The sequence below is a fragment of the Dermochelys coriacea genome, chromosome 6 (genome assembly GCF_009764565.3).
Source record: "Dermochelys coriacea isolate rDerCor1 chromosome 6, rDerCor1.pri.v4, whole genome shotgun sequence".
Classification (NCBI taxonomy): domain Eukaryota; kingdom Metazoa; phylum Chordata; order Testudines; family Dermochelyidae; genus Dermochelys; species Dermochelys coriacea.
This window is the reverse complement of record NC_050073.1, coordinates 94,596,328-94,619,981: the sequence shown is the minus strand read 5'-3', so window position 1 is coordinate 94,619,981 and position 23,654 is coordinate 94,596,328. Positions and strand designations below refer to the sequence as shown.

At 39.5% G+C, this 23,654-nt stretch overlaps 2 long non-coding RNA genes across 2 annotated transcripts in view; one reads left to right on the top strand and one right to left on the bottom strand.

The window, feature by feature from the left end:
• Positions 1-4,203, bottom strand: part of LOC122460532 — a 14,722-nt gene extending 10,519 nt beyond the window's left edge. Inside the window, exons 1-3 of the long non-coding RNA XR_006281899.1 lie at positions 4,191-4,203; positions 2,143-2,146; positions 1,951-1,954 (exon numbers count right to left, since the gene is read on the bottom strand). This is a non-coding gene — a long non-coding RNA (uncharacterized LOC122460532). The remainder of the gene's footprint in view (positions 1-1,950; positions 1,955-2,142; positions 2,147-4,190) is intronic.
• Positions 3,108-23,654, top strand: LOC122460533. The gene is made up of 3 exons (XR_006281900.1): positions 3,108-3,183; positions 15,598-15,604; positions 23,642-23,654. It is a non-coding gene; the product is annotated as an uncharacterized LOC122460533 (long non-coding RNA).

The following is a 23,654-nucleotide window of genomic DNA, read 5'->3' as shown; positions in this document are numbered from 1 at the left end:
TAGAGAGACAGTCTCTCTCTTACTACAAGAAACATTGACTCTAAAAACCAGGATAAATCCTACAGTGTGACATGCATCTATCAGCTCAGCCAGGGGAATTTAGTTTTCTTAACAAACATTGAACAGTTTAGACAATGGAATTATGAACTCAGTAAATGCCTTTACACAAGAATATCAACAGAAGTTCTGTATTAGAGTGCACACATTCTTGAGGAACATATGATGGTACAAAAAGCTTAGTATTCAAGTGAGGTATTAAGAAACCAAGACAAATCAGGCTCAAATATTTTCTCATCCAGTTCCAACAGTAAACCTGAAGAAATACATGCAAACTGCTGTAACTATATGCTAACAGAAAATAACCCTATACATATTTCTCCTAAATAATGAGATTCTTAACGTGAAACCATCTATATTCCTGTGATTTATTGCTGAAGCTACTGCAAAGACTTTAGACTGGATTAATAGAAGTTGGAAAAGACCTATTAGATCAACTTGTCCTTTCACAATAAGATTAAGTCTCCTGTTCAAAGCAAGATTATTCCCTGTTGAATATTAATACTAAAGCTTTATCTGAGCTAATTTAAAATTTTAAGTTAGTTGCAAAGAAATGGCAAAAGCATTGACAATGCCTTGGCAATTATATTTGGTTGTGGGCACCTCATTGGCACAAGACATATAGATAAGATAGAGTGAGTTTACAGAAGAACAAAAATGATTAAGATGTACAAGGGATTTAATTATGAGGCAAAACTAAAAGAACTCCAGTATATTCTCCAGCAGTCTGTCCAAGGATGGAGCCTGCACCTCTTTCCCAGAAGACTGTTCTATAGTCTTGTAGATTTCACTCTCAGGACATTCTTCCTGCAATTTATCCTAACATTTCCTTTTCTTTATTACAATTCATTCTTGAGAAATTACTAAGGTTGGACCTCTTCCTCCTAAATTCTTGTGATTGCCTTGTGCTCCTCCCCCTGTAATTCTTGATGGTCTGGTCCTCAGGACAAGTTCCTTATTTCACCTGCCTGAGAAGGACTAATCCATTCAGAAGTGAGGGACGCTTACAATATTATAGAGTTATATTCTTTCCATAGGTTTTCCAAACTATCTTATAGAACTTAGTAGAGAATTATATCCCTGCTATAATATTCTAGAGGCTGATTTTTTAAAAAGGAAACAAACTAAGAAAACCTATAGAATGTCCGTCATTCACTGGTAAATTCGAAGAGGTTGAAGAGTAATTTCTATATAATCCTCTTTAGTATCTATAGATCTTTATTGGTTTTATCCTTATTAGATTCTACAGGACTTTTCAATAATGAGAGAGGAAAAACAAAAATTTAGAAGAAGGGGGACTCTTGTACCCAACAATCTACTAGAGAAGACAGTACCATTAACAATATAAAGCTCTGAATAGTTAAAAAGGAGTAGAAATTCTTTGCATCTTTCTTGGAATATTCAGTGAAAACTTTAAAGCAACCTGTTGGGTTGACCCTGTCCACTAAAATATGTGTTAATGAAATGTAATGGTTTTCCCTGAAATTTGCCATTTTGTTCCAAGATCACATTTTTCTCTGGAGGAGGAACCCAAAAAATTCAGCCTTAATCAGAGCAAATTGGATGGTTTCTAAAGAATGTTTCCCAAGTGGCATAGTGGACCTTCTGCATTTTACTATAAGTAAACAGCTATTTTCTCAAAATGGAATCTTCCCCGAAAGAAGTCTAACAGCTGTTTAAAGCTCCCTTGTGTCCTGACAATGCAACAGTCCATCACATAGTCCAGCAGATAACTTTGCAGAATAATTTTGGCAAATAGTATGATCACTCACATTGTATTGTTATCCACACACACTATGGCACCCCACCTTGATCCTTCCGTGGGCTCAAGGCGTAACCCAGTTAATTTAGGTACCCCCATCCTTTCTCAGTTCCTAGACTGCAAGGCGTAACCTGGCTAATTTAAGTACCCACACTTACCTAGTTCCTAGGGCTCAGCGTGTAATCTTCTGTGGGTTTGGGGGTCTTTTCCAGTGAAAGAGCCTTACACAATAATATTCGTAACCTCTATTTATTAATAGTTATCAAAAAAGAATACACACACTAAGCATACAATGCTCACCACTCCCAATAAGACAGATGAACTTTTCTTGATGTCCAGTCAAAATTAGATTGTCCAAGGTTCCAGCTTCTGCATGATTTGATTGGCAGGTTGTTGCAGTGTGGTAGCTCTGACCTTGGGCTGTGTCCTGGAGTTAGGTTCCAAATAACTTCCTTTTGGACCCCAGTTTATATAGTTAAACTTGAGTCCTGCTTAGCTATATCTGAACCAATCATTTTAAACTAAAGTACTACAAAACAGTATTTTTCACCAATCCTAGCCCATTATGAAACAATTATTTAACAAATCCGACCCCACCACTTAGTTGATTTAAATCTTGCGAAATTAGTTATGTAACAGACAAAAACAATCAAAGAATCACACAGAAACACAATCAATCTGTAGAACTCTTTGCCAGAGGATGTTGTAAAGGCCAAGACTATAACAGGGCTCAAGAAAGAACTAGATAAGTTCATGGAGTATAGGTTCATCAATGGTTTTTAGCCATCATGGGCAGGGATGCAAAACCATGCTCTGAAGTGTCCCTAGCCTGTGTTTGCCAGAAGCTGGGAATGGGTGACTGGTGATGGATCACTTTATGATTAACTGATCTGTTCATTTACTCTGAAGCACCTGGCATTGGCCACTGTTGGAAGACAGGATATTGGGCTAGATGAACCATTGGTCTGACCCAGTATGGCCAATCTTATCTTCTCATGAAATCATGCAGATAAACAATAGAGAAGTAAAAAGAAAAGGAGTACTTGTGGCACTTTAGAGACTAACAAATTTATTAGAGCATAAGCTTTCGTGAGCTACAGCTCACTTCATCAGATGCATCCGATGAAGTGAGCTGTAGCTCACGAAAGCTTATGCTCTAATAAATTTGTTAGTCTCTAAGCTGCCACAAGTACTCCTTTTCTTTTTGCGAATACAGACTAACACGGCTGCTACTCTGAAATAGAGAAGTAGGGACCATAAAGGCAAAACAACAAATAAGATTTCACAGTCACAACTATTGATAAGCGATTCCTTGCCAGACAGAATGCTATCAAACAAAGTTTTCTCTAACCATCTTAAGATCTGTTTTTTAATCTAGTGATGGTGGAATTAGGACAGGAGTTCCTTCTTAACAGCCTGATATTACATGGTTTTGATGCAATTTATATGGAATGTGAGGATATGACTCTCTGCTTCTTAACGCTTGGTTGCTGCTGCTTGCTGCAGAAAAAGACCTCAGACCTTACAATATGTTATCAATGTCATGGATAACTAGATCAATACATTTTTAGTAATAATGTAATATATTCCATTGCAACATTGCAAATTGTTTTGGCCTTGGTACAATATTTTCAAAGTTTTTTTAAAAAAGAAAAGGAGTACTTGTGGCACCTTAGAGACTAACAAATTTATTTGAGCATAAGCTTTCATGAACTACAGCTCACTTCATCAGATGCATTCAGTGGAAAGTACAGTGGGGAGATTTATATACATAGAGAAGATGAAACTATGGGTATGTATATAAATCTCTCCAGTGTATTTTCCACTGAATTCATCTGATGAAGTGAGCTGTAGCTCATGAAAGCTTATGCTCAAATAAATTTGTTAGTCTCTAAAGTGCCACAAGTACTCCTGTTCTTTTTGCAGATACAGACTAACACGGCTGCTACTCTGAAAGTTTTTTTTGTAATCCATAGTAACAAAAAAAGGTTGATAGGAAACTGACAAAATATAAAGGGATCTAGATAAAGCATTCTTTTGGTATAACTGATTGTTAATATAGTCTGTTTACTTATGAATGATATATAAACACCTACACCCATAGTGTGACAGTTGACACACTCAAATGTGTTCCATATTAATAGCTTATAGCAGTGATCAATAGTTATACCACTTTATTTAGGGAATCTCCACAAATAGACTAGCTCTGCCAACAAGGGGGAAATGAAGAGGTGGGGAAAATCACAACCATGTAGATTGTGGCACCTTAGAGACTGATAAATTTTTTTGAGCATAAGCTTTCGTGAGCTACAGCTCACTTCATCGGATGCATTTGGTGGAAAATACAGAGGGGAGATTGATATACACACACAGAGAACATGAAACACTGGGTTTTATCATACACACTGTAAGGAGAGTGATCACTTAAGATAAGCCATCACCAGCAGCGGGAGGAGGGGGGGTGGGAAAGGAGGAAAACCTTTCATGGTGACAAGCAAGGTAGGCTATTTTCATAGCAGTTAACAAGAACATCTGAGGAACAGTAGGGAGTGGGGTGGGGGGGAGAAATAACATGGGGAAATAGTTTTACTTTGTGTAATGACTCATCCATTCCCTGTCTCTATTCAAGCCTAAGTGAATTGTATCCAGTTTGCAAATTAATTCCAATTCAGCAGTCTCTCGTTGGAGTCTGTTTTTGAAGTTTTTTTGTTGAAGGATAGCTACCCTCAGGTCTGTAATCGAGTGACCGGAGAGATTGAAGTGTTCTCCAACTGGTTTTTGAATGTTATAATTCTTAACGTCTGATTTGTGTCCATTTATTCTTTTACGTAGAGACTGTCCAGTTTGACCAATGTACATGGCAGAGGGGCATTGCTGGAACATGATGGCATATATCACATTGGTATATGCGCAGGTGAACGAACCTCTGATAGTGTGGCTGATGTGATTAGGCCCTATGATGGTGTCCCCTGAATAGATATGTGGACAGAGTTGGCAACGGGCTTTGTTGCAAGGATAGGTTCCTGGGTTAGTGGTTCTGGGGGGCTGTCTGTAAGCAAGGACTGGCCTGTCTCCCAAGATCTGTGAGAGTGATGGGTCGTCCTTCAGGATAGGTTGTAGATCCTTGATGATGCATTGGAGAGGTTTTAGTTGGGGGCTGAAGGTGATGGCTGGTGGCGTTCTTTTATTTTCTTTGTTGGGCCTGTCCTGTAGTAGGTGACTTCTGGGTACTCTTCTGGCTCTGTCAATCTGTTTCTTCACTTCAGCAGGTGGGTATTGTAGTTGTAGAAATGCATGATAGAGATCTTGTAGGTGTTTGTCTCTGTCTGAGGGGTTGGAGCAAATGCGGTTATATCGTAGAGCTTGGCTGTAGACAATGCATCGTGCGGTATGATCTGGATGAAAGCTAGAGGCATGTAGGCAGGAATAGTGGTCAGTAGGTTTCCGATATAAGGTGGTGTTTATGTGACCATCGCTTATTAGCACCGTAGTGTCCAGGAAGTGGATCTCTTGTGTGGACTGGTCCAGGCTGAGGTTGATGGTGGGATGGAAATTGTTGAAATCATGGTGGAATTCCTCAAGGGCTTCTTTTCCATGGGTCCAGATGATGAAGATGTCATCAATGTAGCGCAAGTAGAGTAGGGGCATTAGGAGACGAGAGCTGAGGAAGCGTTTTTCTAAGTCAGCCATAAAAACGTTGGCATACTGTGGGGCCATGCGGGTACCCATCGCAGTGCCGCTGATTTGAAGGTATACATTTTCTCCAAATGTGAAATAGTTATGGGTGAGGACAAAGTCACAAAGTTCGGCCACCAGGTTAGCCATGACATTATCGGGGATACTGTTCCTGATGGCTTGTAGTCCATCTTTGTGTGGAATGGTGGTATAGAGGTCTTCTACATCCATAGTGGCTAGGATGGTGTGCCTCAGATGTTCTTGTTAACTGCTGGAAATAGCCTACCTTGCTTGTCACCATGAAAGGTTTTCCTCCTTCCCCCCCCCTCTGCTGGTGATGGCTTATCTTAAGTGATCACTCTCCTTACAGTGTGTATGATAAAACCCAGTGTTTCATGTTCTCTGTGTGTGTATATAAATCTCCCCTCTGTATTTTCCACCAAATGCATCCGATGAAGTGAGCTGTAGCTCACGAAAGCTTATGCTCTAATAAATTTGTTAGTCTCTAAGGTGCCACAAGTACTCCTTTTCTTTTTGCGAATACAGACTAACACGGCTGCTACTCTGAAACCAACCATGTAGATTGTAATTAGGGATGAGTATGAGCTTCAAAACTTGGATCCAAATCTGGATTTCTAATGCTCAAAAGGATCTGGATTTGCATCTTGAATATCCCTAGGGTTTGGATATTCAAATGCAGAGTTTGGGTTCAGACACATCTCCAGTTGTAGTTATAATAAGAAAAGAAAATTATTAATATTGTAGTATATAGCAACTGGCTCTTCACTTTGTCATTGTAAGAAGCAAAGGTATGAATAATTAATACAGCTATTAACTATTGTGATAAGAGCCTCTCAAAACTCTTAGGTAAAGCAGCAAGTCATTTGCTTGCATTGAATAATTTTTATCCTTATGTCACTAAACAAACAAGTTTTCTGTTGAAATATGATAGGAGAATTTTTAAAAAGATGACAGTTATGCTTCCTGGACAGGTACTGAACTGCTACAAAACATTTCTCCTCATTTTCAGTATTAACCAACATGGAAAAAAGCAGGAGAGTTAACAGCAAATTAGTGAAAAGAACAGGAGTACTAGTATGCCTGTTTGTTTTGTGGATACAGATTAAAACAGCAGCTACTCTGAAACCTGTCATTAAGCAAATTAGTGGTCATTACAGAAATTTTCTAGGTGTAATTGTCAGTAAGCAGCTGTGGTTTACATTAAAAAAAAGATTTAGTTGTTAATCCCTGGCGAAAAAGATCCATAATTTCTTTTCTCTGGATAAGGTCTGAAAATGCAGAAATTTTAGCAGGTCAAAAAGTACTGAATAGGTTCTTCAGCTGGAGGCCAGATAGACAAAGGTTTTTAGGTGCCTAAATATGCAAATAGGTACCTAGTAGGATTTTCAAAAGCACCTAAGCAGGTTAAAGCCCTAACTCATGTTGGAATCACTGTGAAATCAATCCTGGCCTCAGGTTGACTTGGTAACTTGTGAAACCTCTCTCTCTAGGCCAGATTTAATAAGCAGGAGTAACTCCCCTGATTTCAGTGAGAACCTTCTTTGGCCACCTGTGATCTCTTCATCACTGTCAGTCAGAATCACACATTGTGCTACCATCTGAATCACTCAATGACCCACTGGGTGGACCATTTTGTAATAACGATAAGAATTGTAATTGCTGAGGTGCTCAGACCCGAAAGGCTCTGAATACCTCAGAAAACATCATAAAACCTAATTAACAAATGGAAAAAGGTCAATACAACCCAATAAACATATGCTATAATTCTCTGTAGGCACAGTGAAGAGGAGTGGATAGAGGAAAATGAACACCTACAAGCATTACACAGTACTGAAGCCAAGAAAAACTCTCTGTCTACAACATGGAAATTGTTTAGTAAAGAGACTAAATCCCAGGCAATGTATGTGTATATATCGCTAGAAGACCCCACCATCTGAGGACCCAATATATCCAGTTCCTGTAAGTACCATCTTAGACATTAGTGGGAGTCTTTGAAAATTAATACATTTTGTTCGCATCTACAAAATGACAGTCCATTTCTGTGTGTATATAGTTAATTCAGTGGAAACATCTGTTTCTACATTTAAATGAAACTGTGCTGAGTTGCTAGGCTGCCACTCTGCAATGCCAAGGAAATTACGAGGTCTTACTTCAGGATTTAGATTTAGCTTACTGCACAGTACACAGAGCATTATATATGATACACACATGTTGCGGTTTACACTGCCAGAGGCTCTTGGTCTCCAAATTGAGACAGAGAAGAACATAATACCATCTTACACAGTTCATTGCTCTTGGGCCCCAGAGTCCTTGGCTCTTGATACTCACTGCCAAATACTTGTATTAAATTAAAAACAAAACAAAAACGTATAAGCCAAATGTATTCTGGTCCAAGCTCCAACCTTCTCCAGGGAGGAACACAGGAATCGCCATGCTGATCAAACCAATAGTCTATCTATTCCAGCATCTTATCTCCAGCAATAGTTAGTACCAGATGATCCAGAGAAAGGGATTAGAAAGCACTTTGTAGACAGCTCTCTAATAGCCATAGCAAAAGTTCCTAACTTCCATTACATGAAAAATGTCTTATGAGACAGTCTACCACCTATTACTAGTTTTTTGTAGTGGCTATGCCAACAATGATAGTGACTTGTTCATTACTTGTCTGTTGTTTACGTATGTTAATCAGGAGGCTGTGCCTTTAAATTAGTATGTGTCCTTTACCTTCCCTTTATTAGATGCTTTAAGTAATGCAAAGATGATTTGCTGGTAATCTTGTTTTTTTGTTTGACTCTGCTTCTAGCACATGAAATGGACCCTAGGGCAGTGGTGTGTGTACAGTGTGTGTGGGAGGAAGGCAGAGATAAACATGCTCTTTAGGAAATCAGAAAGTACATTATAGTACTCCTTGCTTCACCTGAGCTGTTCTCCTTCCTTGGTTCTTGGCTTGGTTGCCAAAGCCATGGGGGTGGGAGGGAGGGGGAAGAGGAAACGCTAAGTGTTTATGAATATTCTTACCTATTAATAGTTCAGGTTATATACTGTGCAAGAACTTCTGCCAAAGCTTGAAACTTAGAGGCTTGGCAAAAGAAAAGAAAAAGAAAAGAAAAGAAAAAGAATCCCGCAGCAGTGGCAGCAGCTCATGGCAAACTTTGAAATGCCTAATAAGTAGCTGTTAAAGCAGAAAGCCAAGGCAAGCAAATACTCTTGCACAATAATGGACTAATCTTCATAAAAGAAGAGGTCTAGAGTGGGTGTATGTGAAAATTAAACTGATGAGAAAATACTCCCTTTGAAGAAGTGGAAGATTTGCCACTATTAAAGATGATATGAATACAATTTATTAGAAACACCCCTTATTTCACTTACCTCTCCCCCCACAAAAAGTGTGTGTGGGTGAGAGAGAGAGAGAGAGGGTGATGGAGACAGCATTTTCAAAAAAACCCAAGTGGGCCTGTTGCTTGATTTAAATGGGGGCTTCAGGCATATTTAGGGGCTCAGTGGATTTTCAGAACAATTCCTTATTCACACCCAAGTCTCCTGAGTGCTCTGTTGGCTGAATGTAGCCAGAGCCTGATCTAAAGCTTCCTGAAGTCAGTTGGAATCTTTCTATTGACTTCACTGGGTTTTGGATCAGGTTCCCCAAAAGTTGGGTCCTGGCCAAGCTTCCAGACACTGGCTGCTCAATGAAGATTTGCAATAGTTCTCAGAGGTCCCTAATGGTCAAATAAACACTTCTGATGTCATCATGGTGGGATGTGGGTAGCCCAGGAGATGCAGTTTAAGCCACCAACACACCAGATATTCATTAGTTGCTCTGAGTACCACACTACTGGAAACACTACTCTCAAAGGCTGAAAACTCCCCCAAAACACAAAAGAGTTTGATGAGAGGGAGACGGAAGGAGATAAAATGAGTCTGGTAGAGGGAGATGCAGAAAAAGCATTTTGCTAAGGTCTGGAAGGAGTGTCAGGGTCTGCAGCAGTGCTAGTCTCCAGACAGCCTAATCAGTACAGCTGGCCTGCAGCAGGCTGCCTGATCAGCCACACAACCTGATTGGCTACAGAGGCCAGCAGGCTGGCTCTTAAGTCAGCAGCAGCAGCAGCCCACTGGCTTCTCAACACTCATGCCTACTGCTCTGTCTGTTCCTGCCTTACCTTGTTTCTGCTGCTCCTGCCTTACACCCAGCCTTGCTTCTGTCCTGCCCCTGCCTTAAACCACTCCTTGCCTGCCTGCTCGCTCCAGTTCCTGACCTCTGGTTTAACCCTTGACTCTGGCTCCTAACTACAGACTACACCTTGATCCTTGTCTCTGGTACCCATTTTCTGCCTCTGGGTTGTACCTGTTGCTTTGGCTCCTGATAACTGACTATGGCTCTGATCCCAGTCCTGGGCTTGCTGCCCACTCCAGCCACTAGGCTAGACCACCCTCATCCTGGTCAACTGCCAGGGAGAGCAGGGGACATCACTCACCTATGTGATGAACTTAGAGATGACCTGAGTAAGGTGGTGCATTTGAGCAATACAACCCTGGCTTATCTCCTGGGACATGCTAGTCACCAGGCTTTTTCAGAAGACTCTAAAGAACATCCATGGCAAAGGACAATCAGCTCTCTCAAGGCTTTCTTGATGACATGGTGAGGAGGGTAATACAACACACTTTCTTTTCTACAGACAGTGCTGTTCTGAGGTGATAGCGCTGAATGAGATGGCAATACAGGAGTCAGGTTTCATGGCAGAATGCTAGCTGTCAATTAAGGAATAGCACTGGGAAAGAGAAAAGTCATTTGATGGAGGATGATGGGTGTCAAAACGATCTGTTCCATTTGGATTTTGGCCTCAATCATGGGTCATGGTGGCAGTGGAGCTGGTGTTGGAGGGGAATGAGACAACTTTTCACTGGTCCATGCATCTATGTTTACTAGCCTTGGGGACTGAGTTATTGCATTGACTGGCCAATCAATGTCCTGGTAGATGCTAGAAAGGCTTCTATAGAATCTGCATGTGACCTGTGAAACACTGTTATGAAAGAGAGCACATGCTGTCCTCTCAGGGTGACATTAGGATCAATCTCCTATCTGCCAGGACAGTGCATAAACATCCACAAGAACATCCTTCCTTCCCATTATTATCAAGTTATAGTGAAATTATCAAACACACATCATGGATAAGAAACATTGATAGATTCAATCCCAGGTATAGAATCAAAGTATCATCACCAGGGAATCAAGTCGTTTCCATACTGTTGAGTCTCCTTGATCCATTTATTAGGCCATTAACTAGAAACACTTTCTAGCTGAAAGAAGTAATTCCCAACTGAGGAGCCAAATATTTCTGAATTTTAGCCATTTCATAAAAGCTTTCCACTCAGTGTAGTATTGGTCCTCTTTTGCAAGATGATTTCAGAGGCTACTTTGAGATGAGGAAGGCATAATTAACAGGGAAGCTGCTGATTATTTCTTCACACACAAGAAATAACCCAGGAAGGAGAGGCAAGGATCAAACATGAAGCAGGGGCACTATGAGACTAGAAGTGAAGGCAGGAATGAGGGAGGAACCAAACAGGAGTCAGGAACAGGGATGGGTGCAGGAGGCAGGCACAAGCAAGGTCCAATACAGCCACAAAAGGAAATCACAGAGTTTCTCAGTTGACTTCTGGTGCTTCCTTCTGGTTTAAATAACATGGCTGAACCAATCGGACCTGGACAATCCTCCAATCAGGGCTCCTTTGGGCAGTGCCTTGGCTGAGGCTATAATCCTACTAACCTGTTAGCCCACCAGGTTTCAGCAGATGATGAGTGGAGGTCAGGATGCAATGCCTTTCTGGGAACTCACAGGCCTCAGTTCAAGAGTTGGGATATTTAAGTATCTGTCTCTAGTCAACCATGTATTTACTACAGTAAATAGACTACACAGTACAGGATAATATAGTAGAAACAAATACTTAAATAGTTGCACCACTAGCAAACTAATGCATGATCTATTGTGGCTTATTGATTCATTTATACACTGGAAAAACCCTCATGAAAAATTCCCTTCATAGTCTTTCTGTATATTTTTTTATTATCCTGCATTATTCGAACATATACAGTTTTTTCCTCCTTCAATTTAAGATAACAAATGATGCAGATCATTCCATACAATTCCTAGCAGGCTATTTTTCTGCTTATTAGTATTCCCCAGAATATATGAACAAACTAATAACCATTATTGTTATGACCTATTGAATTAAATGCAGATTTGGAATGTATGCAGGGAACTTGAATGAATCCACTTCTATCTCTTAAAATCAGTGAGTATCAGATCTCAAAGAACAGTCTTTTGAGTACATTTGTGGGCACCCCACTGTCATGTTATATACTAGTAGCATTGTTCCATGGAGAGAAACTGGCCGTAAGGTGACCAGATATCCAAATTTTATAGGGACAGTCCCAATTTTGGGGGCTTTTTCTTATATAGGCACCTACTACCCCCCACTACCTGTCCCAATTTTTTACACTTGCTATCTGGTCATCCTAAATGGCTGTAGCACAGCATAATGTGAAATGCACATAAAGAAATAGTCTGGTCAGGTCTCTTTTGGGTCCCTGAAAGCCCCTTGTTAAAATTCCGTCATCAAACAGAAGAGAGATTTGGGAGATTTCTTTGCCTTTAATTAAATGCACCCCTTTTCTGCATACTGCTAAATCATCCCTGCCAGAGATGAGCTATCCTTGGGGCTTATAAAAAACTTCTGAAGAGCAATGGGATTGCCTTTGTAATGGACCAAATTGCACCAAATGATAAGTATTTTCAAATAATTTTCTGGGGTGGATTTCCCCAGATCTACCTTACATTCCTGCCCCCACCCACCCACATTAAATGATACACCAGGGATCGGCAATGTTTGGCATGTGGCCCACCAGGGTAAGCCCTCTGGCAGGCCAGGCTGGTTTGTTTACATGCCGCGTCCACAGGTTCGGCCGGTCGTGGCTCCGACTGGCTGTAATTTAATTTTGAAATACTACGATGCCATTTAATTTGCAACATGGATTTTATATTGCCTCATATTATAGAATGAGAGTGGTACAAAGGTGGAAAAGTATACAATCAAATTAAATGAAGGATCCACCACCAATAAAAATATGTATAATTTAATAATCATGCAATCATATTTTCAATGGGATTTTCTCTCCTCATTTAATTGTACTGAACAACTTTCCCTGCTCCCATGCTGACAACAATAAAAACCAAAATCAAAAGACTACAAACTATTCCACTACCAAAATTTGGGGCTAGGCAGTGGCGGATTTAGAGTTAGTGGGGCCCTGTGTACAGCTTCATTTTCAGGCCCCACCCTCCTCTGGAGACCCAGCCAAGAAAAAGAACATTCTCTCTTATCTCCCCCCTGTTTTTCATTCAATTTTTCTTCATCCTTCTCCTATATTATAAGTAATGGGAAGTAAATGAAAATAAAGTTAGGTACCTTGGTTGAGGCAGAGGGTTCGGGTGTGGGAGGGGGTGAGGGGTGCAGTCTCTGGGAGGAAGTTTGGGTGCGGGGTGCAGGCTTTGGGCTGGGGCAGGGGCTCGGGATGCAGGAGGACGTAGCAGGGCAGCACTTACCTCAGATGGCGCAGCTCCCAAAGTGACCAGCACACACACTCCTCTGGTAGCGGCTCCTAGGTTTCCGCCCAATGGGAGCTGTGGAATCAGTGCTCAGGGTGGGGGCAGTGCATGGAGACACCTCCCCCATCTCCAGGGGCTGCAGGTACATGCCGGCTGCTTCCAGGAGGAAAGTGGCATGGAGGGAGGGAGGCAGAGCAGGCAGGGAGCCGCCTTAGCTCTGCTGCTGGCTCGTCTCTGCACGCCCCTTGTTGGGAGGCAGGCAGTGGGTCTCCATGCGCTGCCTGGGGCAGGAGCAGTGCCTGGAGCTGCCTCCCCCACACACCAGGGGTGCACAGATATGTGCCAGCAGCTGGCCATTTTCTGGAGCGGCATGGGGCCACCAGCCATGGCATGCAGGCAGCCTGCCTACCTGAGCCCTGCTGCACCACCGGCGGGGACTCAGGGGCAGGTTGTCAGATATTTGTCCTGCATTTTGGGAGCCCCCTGTTGTTGGGGACCCCATGCCACTGCATGCTTTGTTTCATGGTAAAACCACTCCTGGGGCTAGGTTGCACTTAGGATCAGTATGCCAAGCACACAGGTTCTTGCTGATATCACTAAAAGCTCAGATAAGAGGTCTACAAAATTGTGAGAGGTGCAAAATAGAGCAACCAGCAAACCATTCATATCACTATATGCTGGCTATATGAATTATTTCTGAGCTAGCTTGGCTTTTGGTAGCAGTTATGTAATTAGAGATCTGGTTCTTCATTTGAATTCATGCATGTTACAATGAAATTTCATAAATGATCACTCTCCTCCCCACAAAACAATCCAGAACATACATTTAATTTGTGTCAGATGTGAAAAGAATTCCTCTGGCTTACTTCCTGTGCCACTGAAACTTCTGAATCAGAAGCTCAGATCACCTTTAAGAAATTTTTAAAAACAACTTTTCCGTGATAAAAATGTCTTGCTGAGAAAAAAAGCATCATCATCTATGTCTGCTGCTTCCCTGCACCAAGTTGATATTTTATAGGGTATTTCATATGTTATGTTATTCATTTCGTATGAATATAACTAACATACAAGATGGCACCAGAAGGAGCTTTGGGACTTGTAGTAGAAAACTCAAGACATAAAAGACGGATCCTCCAACAGCTATACACTTTAATTTATGCTACACCATTTGCCGTCATCAAGTTCAGCTTTGGTATATGCAAGTGTAACTCACTGACAATTGCTTTGCTTCTGCTACGGTCTGATTTTGATTCCCACAGAATACAAAATTCATGTGAGATACACTTGTTTTGCACACCCACTGAATGCCAAATCAATGCAAGTTATAATACTTTGCCTCTTGCAACCACTTACCAGTATATTCATTTTCAGATTCTGTACTTGACTTGTAATTTACCATTTTGTGCCTCAGTTTTCTCATCAGTAGCATGGAGACTAATTATACCTCCTGTACTTCACAGATGTGTGATGATCATCAATATTTGTAAAGAGCATTGAGACCATCAGATGGATATGGTATAGAAGGACAAAGTATTAATTATTGTTAAACTAAAAAGAAGAATTAAATGATGGCCACAAGTTACACTCTCTCTTGCTGCCTGAGAGCTGTAGAGTTAAACTTTTAAAGTGCCAACTATTCCAATGAGGACCTGTTGTCTATGGCTCACTACAGTATCGTTTTTTATGCAATGATCTTTATTTTCATATTTAAATCTAGTTTTCTTTAATTTAAATTTTGCTCAAAACAGCCATATTGCCATGAGCATAAATTAAGGTAGATGAACATTAATAATGTCAGTTCACAGCTGTTTTTAACTTGAATAATTACCACTCTCTCCCTATGATCAACATTCTAAGTGCCTAAACTATTCATTTAGGAGGACAAAGCCCTTTGTCCCATTATTATTGTTATTATTAATAAAATCAGGCTTTAGCTGAAGTACCTGGAACATTCGTGTTATACCAAAATATGACTGCTGCTGCTGATTTATCAAACAGAACTGGTTTATTTTTCATAGCAATGTAGAAACTCTGTAGCTTTTCAAATTTATTACATTTTTAAAAAAACCATTGAAATTAATGCTACATTAATTACTTCTGCTATGAACCCACTAGCATATTTGCTATTAATTGTATCATTATCACAAAATAAACATCGCTTTATAAAAACAAATGATGCTTCATCTTAATATTCCTGATTGTCATACTCTCCTTCACAGCTGTTGCTGCTGCTTCTAGTGCAAGCTTTTTGTGCTTTTGCTATAAAGAGCCACCTTTTATAATAGATATTTGGGTTGTTTTTATCCTGGAGGGAAAAAAATAACCAAAATACCAAAACCCACAAAACAACAACATCAGAAACAACAACTACGACAACAACAGAATGCAAAATATAAAACTTAAACCTTTTGATGAATTTTTCAATAGTTTCTGCAAAAAAATCAGAATGAATAAGTATGCATGTTCACTGTGTTTCAGGTTTATTGTCTGTCTTTTTTACATAGTTTTTTCTTCTATTTCAGCATGTTTCAGAGCAATGTAACAGAAACAATAAAATGCCAAGCCTGGGTCACTAGCCACCAATTTACTATCATTTTAGAGCAAATTGTCAATCAGTTCCAATAGCTTGTTCTACGTATTTGCAATGTGAATAGTGACGTATGTGATTATGAACCAGCTTGCACAGTTTGTAAGGAAACTGTTTGTTTATTTTAGGCATGACTGCTAGTTCTGTAATGTGGACAAATGACCACCTGAGACAGCCCAACAAACTCATTTAGTACGGGCTGTGGTTATAAAAGAAAATAATTTTGTATTAGTTTTGGCTTTGATCTCATGATTGCCACTTAAATCTTAAATCTGGTTTCTCACCCAGCTATTTCCACCATGAAAGTCCTTCATCAGGTTAAAGAGCCTGTTTTTTAAAGTGCCATTCTACTCTGAAAAGCGACTCGTTATAAATGTCAGGTTTCAGAGTAGCAGCCGTGTTAGTCTGTATTCGCAAAAAGAAAATGAGTATTTGTGGCACCTTAGAGACTAACAAATTTATTTGAGCATAAGCTTTCATGAGCTACAGCTCACTTCATTGAGCTTATGCTCAAATAAATTTGTTAGTCTCTAAGGTGCCACAAATACTCCTTTTCTTTTTTCGTTATAAATGGGTCTACCTTTACGTATTTCAGGTTTATTGTCTGTCAGCTTTAATACTCTTAGTTACAAGTCATTGTTTTGTTTTGTTTTTAATTTCATTCCTGCGCACCGAACTGGTGATCTGCAATGTGAGCTGTTTTATTACTGCCTTGCACATCATGATCAGTAATAATAGAGACTCTTCCAGACAAACCCTGCCCTTGATCTGTCATCCTCAAATGTTATTCAAATTAATATGTGTCTCTAAACAGGCTGTAACTAAGAGCAGAAATTTAAGTCTGCATTGGGAAATTAATTAACAATTCTGCTAATGATATGTGAGCCATAAGAGACTCTAATTCATTGTCCCTTAGCTGTTAGCTATGGCGAGTCTTCGAGGCTAACTGGAATAAAAAGTAGTTAAGGCTTTTGTCACTGAAGTCAGCAAGCATATCTTGGAATGCACACAAGGAGCCAAGTTAAAAGGTGTTGTTTTTGCACAGTTGCTTTTTCAAAGTAGAAATGCATGTCAGAATGAGATATTCTGGGAGTGGAGCAGTCTTTCAGCACTTCTGCCATGTGGGAGAATTAGTCCTGTATCCCAGTCTTCCTTGTTTAATTTTCATTTCCTTTACTTTTATTTTAATATAATTTACTTGGAATAACATTGCCAAAGTGCCCTATTTATTATAAGTACTTTTCCCATCATCTGAGCTTATATCTTTAAATTATGGTCCTGTTGGGATATACCAAGCCAAGTGAATCGAGTTTAGTTCCAATTCAGATTCTGTTATGGTGGCAACGTCATGATCTTCAAATACTACATGTCTGACATATCACTTTGTCTTTCTTAAAAAGATACACAATATGTATGCATGTGGGAGGATGAGAAAGCAGAAGGTAACCTGGTTATAAAAGAGAATGATGAACATTGCTGTCTTCCAATACTTAAAGGTTATTAATAAGAAGGATAGAGAATTCCTTAAGTTAGTTCAAGGAAGAGCAACTAGGAATAAACTTCCTATTAGTGAGATCTACTAATCTGTGCAGTAGCCTTCCAAGGAAAGCAGTAGAAGTCTCATCATTAGAGACATTTAAAATTAGTCTGGACAAAAAAACCTACAAACCTACAAAATTTACCTTAGGGTAAATGATGAAATAATGTCTTTTCTTTCTCTAATGTGCGAGACTCGATGACTCAAGTCTCTCTTGTACCAAGCTGACTAATTTAATCAGAAACTGTTGTTATTACCTGCTACTGCATGTATCAAATATAGCCCTTTCACTTAGGCCTAATGAGTCAAGTTTGTTACATTATTAAATACAAATTGGTTGCTAGGAGAAACAGTAAGTGAGAGTTCACAGTAGGAGTAGGTGGCAAACCTAGCTGTTATGTAATTAACTCCAAATTATAGAGCAATAAAAGTATAGGGAGTTTTGCTATTACTTAATGAATAATCTCAGCAATTTAATCAGATATCAGTTAGCTTAGATAATATGCGGCTGCTCTCTAAATATGTTAATTGACATCTGACTCGATACATCTAACTTGTTATATACTAATTAAATGGCCTAACATTCTCTCCTAGTAGAAGACAAATCAATTAATAGTGGAGTGGACATTGAACTACTCTGCTGCCAGGTTTATCATCTCTTTACACCACCTGTGGGAGCATCATCTCTAAAAGAAATGGAGATGTTGGGAATAAGGCCAAACTTTTGGAGTCTAATGTCATCCTGGAGGTGCAGTGGGTACCCTTAAAAATTCAGCCTTAAACCTGAGTAGACACATGGTGATATCTGAGATAACCACTTAGTTTCTATTCTAAATATAGGACAAAAATATTGAATCTCAGATGTTATTGTCCATAATTCAAAATGGATATTCACAGTGTTGACTGGTAATAGCTTTGAAAGTATGGGTTATATACTGTAGACCTATGGCCCTCTGAAGAGACCGTCCCCAGTGGTCAAAAGTACCTACAACTGGGCATTGTGTTCATCCCATCTCTGGAATGAGTAGTTAAAAAGCAGCTATATTTGAGACTATTTCATTGAGCCTTGTCCTGAGAGTGTCAGAGGAAAGATTGCTCTCTACCTTTCAGGGATCTCTCCATCTTGGTTTAGATTGTTAGTCATCATGACTCTGCTGTGATGCACCCTCAGGTGTAAAGGTCTCTCTCTCAATCCTTGGCAATCATCTCAAGTCATTTCTCCCCACCTGCCAAACAAAGACACTTCAAGACTTCTGTATCTTAAAGGTATTTTTAGTACCACTGCACTTGGCCCTCTGATTATTTCCTTCTATGCCATCCTCCTTTCATTCCTCACTTTTCTACTGGACCCTTTTACCTTCCATCGCCAATTAGTTTTAATTTGTTTGAATTTTAATGAGGGCATTTTAATAGTATTTTTAAAAATGTACTCTACTTTGAACAATCCAGGAGACGGAGTTTGGGGGCACTTATACATTATTTTTTATTTTTATAAGAATGCACTGATTATAAACCAGAATCTTTATTTAGTCAGTCAACACCCACATGTGCATATTCCAAACAGTATATAGTAGTATTAGGACTTTTCTTCCATAGCATGCAGCTACCAGAAGGATGTCAACGTTGTATCTTATAATGTAACATCAAACATTTAAATAGTGCTCTTAATTATCCCCATTTTACAGGTGGAGAAACTGAGGCACCAAGAGGTGACAAATTGCCTAAGGTCACAGAAAAATTCAATGCTAGGGCAAAAAGAAAAGGAGTACTTCTAGGGCAGTTAAACCTAGGTCTTGTAATCCCCATTCGGGTGCTCTATCTACTGGATCACATCACCTTACTAAGTTTGTGTTGTGTCGCTGTGTTTAGCCAATATACAGGGTGACCTGACCATGCACCCATGAGCAGACATTATGTATCCCATCCACAGAATGCAATGTACACGTACAGTGCAATTGTGGGAAGACAGACACAAATGCAATATTTTATACAGATTTACCTGTTACTTTTCAATAAGTGCCCTTGTGACAGTTGCATGAAATTCAATTAACTTACAATAAATGCCTTTTTAGGATGCAAACACAATTCAGTGCATTACTAAAAGTACTATTTAAACAGATAGGCTGAACAGATATCCCTTTGAATTTTCTCTTGTTTATTTTCAAATGTATTTTGTGAAGGATCTCACGCTGTGTTAGTTTTATCCTCTCCACTTCACTTCTTAACCTCCTGCTAATTAGACACTTTGGTTTTTGATAGAGAGCTTAAGCACTCAGAGCATACCTGCTAATGTGTATTTGACTTGTTTCATGAAAGGTCTCACTAAAATGCTTGCAAAGATAAGTTCCCTCATATTTGTTTATTCAATGGCATGTAAGTGTTTTCTGCTTGTTTAGAACAGTGCTAAATTGGTGATTCAGACTTTTATGTAAGTAGCTATCTGGATCATCCAGGAACTCTGCATTTTTTAAGTCCTGATGAAATATTTAAAGAGCTCTGACAGACTCTGCACCAGACTCATAACACTACTGGGGCCATGAAAGCCAGTAGAGGAGGATGTATGCCTTAGAATCAATACTCAGAACATTAGAGAGGTTTCCACAACACAGGAGCAAAATACAAACCAATTTAGATTTATTGGTAGGAAATGTGTCTTCTTTGCAAGTGTTCACCTCTGAACATATCTCTTTCTCTGGGCCCAGGAAAATGGAAATATCTTTGTGTGAGAAATTGTAAGTCTCAGATAGATCCATTTCCCAAGGCTGGGTATAGAAAGAGATGCAGAATGTGAGTCAATCAACACAAACATGGCAGCAGCTGGCTGATTATTCTTCATTAGTTGTATTGTGGTAGCACCTAGAAGTCCTAGTCATTGACCCACATTCCATTGTGTTAAGCACTGTAACTGTTAAAACAGTCCCTGCCCAAAGAGATTACAGTCTTTGCAATTAGTCCCTTCAAAGCACTTGCAGTCTTAGAAAAGTCTGACTGCATCTGCACAGTCCCCCATACAGCTGCCTTGCTGGAGGACAATGTACATGGTTTAAGTACATTGAAGTGGGGAGCTCTCACTGCACCAGCCAAGTTGGAGGGGGAGAGCAATAAGGGAGTGCTGCTTTACCAGGCCAGGGAGAGGAGAGGAAATGTGCTTCCTTCCCCACTCTTCTTTACAGTAATCTACAGAGATGGTGTATTATTCTCCCCTCCCCCACACCTCCCCCCCATTGGATACTCCATTGTTTCAATTAGTTTGTAACACAACTCCAGTTTTAGGAGGTATGCACTATCATGATGCCTCATTATCCACAAAAATGCAGATTCACGGGCAACCCGAAAGTGTGAATAAGCCGCCACATCCTCCTTCTATCTTCTCTTCCTTCTTTGGTTGGGAAACGATAATATTCCACCTATCCATCCAGTCATCCCTTTAAAACTGGCACAGTCCTGAAATCTTCATTTGGGTGAAACCCCTATTGAGCTCACGGAGAGCCTTGCCTGAATCAGGAATGAGAAAGGACTTCAAGATTAGGTCCTTATTTCCAAGCATTTTTAGAATGTAAAGATGAAAGATGCTACATAATTGTTAGCTATGGTTTAATTGTTATGTGGACTATAGTTTTAGGAATTGGGGCATGCTGACAAGTTTGATGTTTATATCCCGAGTTACTTGTGCACCTGTATGCATATTTGGGTTGGCAGTACTATCACAGATAACACATTAACAACTGACACCTCTTCACTGCATGTCTATTGCTCGCATGCCCCCAGAATTTACCTTCAGAGAAAGAAAAGCATTCATTTTGCATTTATCATGCAGAATAAAGGTACAAAGGTTTAATTTAAGAAAAATAAAACCATTATATACAAAACACAAAGGATACCACGTTGCTAATTGAGAGTACATTTTGCACATAATTTTCGAAGTGCAAGAGAAACTAAGGTTTTATAAAAGGTAATGAACTCAACATTGATTTTGTTAAATGAAGGATTGTGGCTCGTCAACTGAATGAATTTTTTTTACATTGGTTTTCTATTTTCATAGCTATTTTAAATCTCCATTAGTGTCATCTGCAGCAGTTTTCAGAGTTCCTAAATGAAGTCTCACGTACCCAATCCACCTTACAACTGACCTTTCCATTTTTGCCATGGAAACAGGATTGAGTTACTAGTTGATGAACTGGTACCAAGTTTGAAAGAGCAGAGAAAAATACTCAGTGTTCAGACAGTTGTAATTAAATGCAACCATTCATGTTCTTAATTCCTTTACCCCAACCAGGAAAATATTGTCTGAGTCAAATGTCACAGTTAGTCTGCATAGCAGCAAAATGCAATTATCTTTATTTAGGCTTTGAAGCATAGGAACATAGGTAATGCTACAGTTAAACAGACCAATGGACCATCTAGTCCAGCATCCTGTCTCCAAAAGACACCAATACCTCAAGTCAGAGGAAGATCTAAACTCCTCATAGTGCCCCTGATTTTGCAAGTGTTCCATTGTGTTTGTGTATGTATGTGTGTGAGACAGGGAGATATTCCTTTGACTTCAAGCAGGTAGCTTATGGCCTGAGATATGATAACTAATAGAATGCTTTAATTTTATCCTAGTTTAAAATTGCAGATGCTACTCTATGTAAATGTATAATGAGAATCTTAATAAAGGGTAAATTCTCTTGGATATTTCCATTATTTCCTAGGCATCTTCTCCATCCCATTATCTACTAGTGCCAATGTAATTTGACTCTGCACTTATGTAGCATCTTTCATCCAAAGATCTCACTGCCTTTTACAAGCATTAATTAAATTAACCCTCACAACGCCCCTTTTGAGGGAGGGTGTAAGGCATTACTGTCTCAATTTTATAGATGAATTAAGTGACTTGTTTAAAGTTTAAAAAGAGTCAGAAAAGAATACAAAAGCCTGGCCTATATTTTCAAAAAATATTAATTATTTGGGATGCTTTAGTTCTTGAGTGCTTTGCCCAAGAGGAGCCTGATTTTAAGAAAGTATTGAGTGTCCACCCTCTGAAAATCAGGCCCATTTTAGGTGTGTGCTGTCTTAGGCATTAAAAAACTAAAGCAGCCAAAATCACTAGTAACTTTGGAATATTTAGATCCTTGACCCTAAATAACTCTGTTTATTTCTTCCTCTACAATTTGTTTTTACCTTATGAAAACCAAGGCAATGGTTCAATCTCTTTCTTTCTCTGCTGCCAGCTCCTCCTCCATTGTCAGGCCTTTCTTTCCTCACTTGCTGCACCATCTCTACACATATATGCTCCCTGCTTCAAGGAACATCATCAGCCTCCTAGCTCCCAATTCCTTTCTCTTGAAGCAAATGGGTTTTCTCTCTTTCTTTCTCTGTTCTTATATCCTAGCTGTGTTCAGCTGCTCCATTTCCTTCTCACACCCTCATCCCAAATCATTTCAAATGCAGAGAAACAAAAAAGTTGTATAGATAAAAATTACCTAATTTCTATTTGTGGAATATCGGTGCTTCATAAATTTCAAATTATGCTCTCCGCTCCATACAGGATTTGCCAGTTTTCTATAAATATAAAAATTTGGTAATGGTTTTCTATAAATGTGGGGGTATGGTAATGATGGGCACTATGATGTGCTTTCACATTTTTATGTATGTAAATGCCCCTTATTCATCATTACAATGTGAAGAGGGGGAAATCCCATCTCCCTCTTATCCTGTTGATGAATTGGACCCTTACGTTACAGTCTGCAGGCCTTGTCACTACAGACTTGAGTAAATCCTTGATGCGGAGGGGGGTTTGATTAGTCCACCATTATCCTTTCTTAATGATTTAAATGATTGTCATTTATTAGACTGCAGCTGTCCTATTAATTATGAATTCACAACCTAAATGTCAGCAGATCTCTCTATATTTATTTTAATTAATTGTGTTGATGGAAGGAAGAGGTTGGGGATATTTTATTCATATTTTATCTCTGGAGAAATGATTTCAGATCTCAGCATCCCAAGTGAAAATGAATAACATCACAGCATCAGCTGCTATACATCACAAAATTAGCTCTCCTATCAAAAAAAGGCTCAGATTTGGGCTGGGAGGGGTTTTGCAAATCTGGATTGAGGTGCGTTGGCAGACGGGGTGGATGGGAGATGCAAATTGTTTGCCCAGCTTAAGCCTGGTGCATCAGTGATCAGCCTCGCAGTTGCATAAGCACTGAACTCCTTCATAAATGTAGGGACACATTTTCAAACTCTATGGGGGGAGGAATGACCACGGAACTCAGCACACTCATACTTAGGCTTCACAGAATTAATTTCTTTTCTAATTTCAGCAATGTTAATATTGATATTTATTTTAAAGATTGTTTTCTGGTTTTTTTATTGACTTATTTTTACAGTTGGGGATAGGGTTCAGGCAGTGCTTATAGTAGG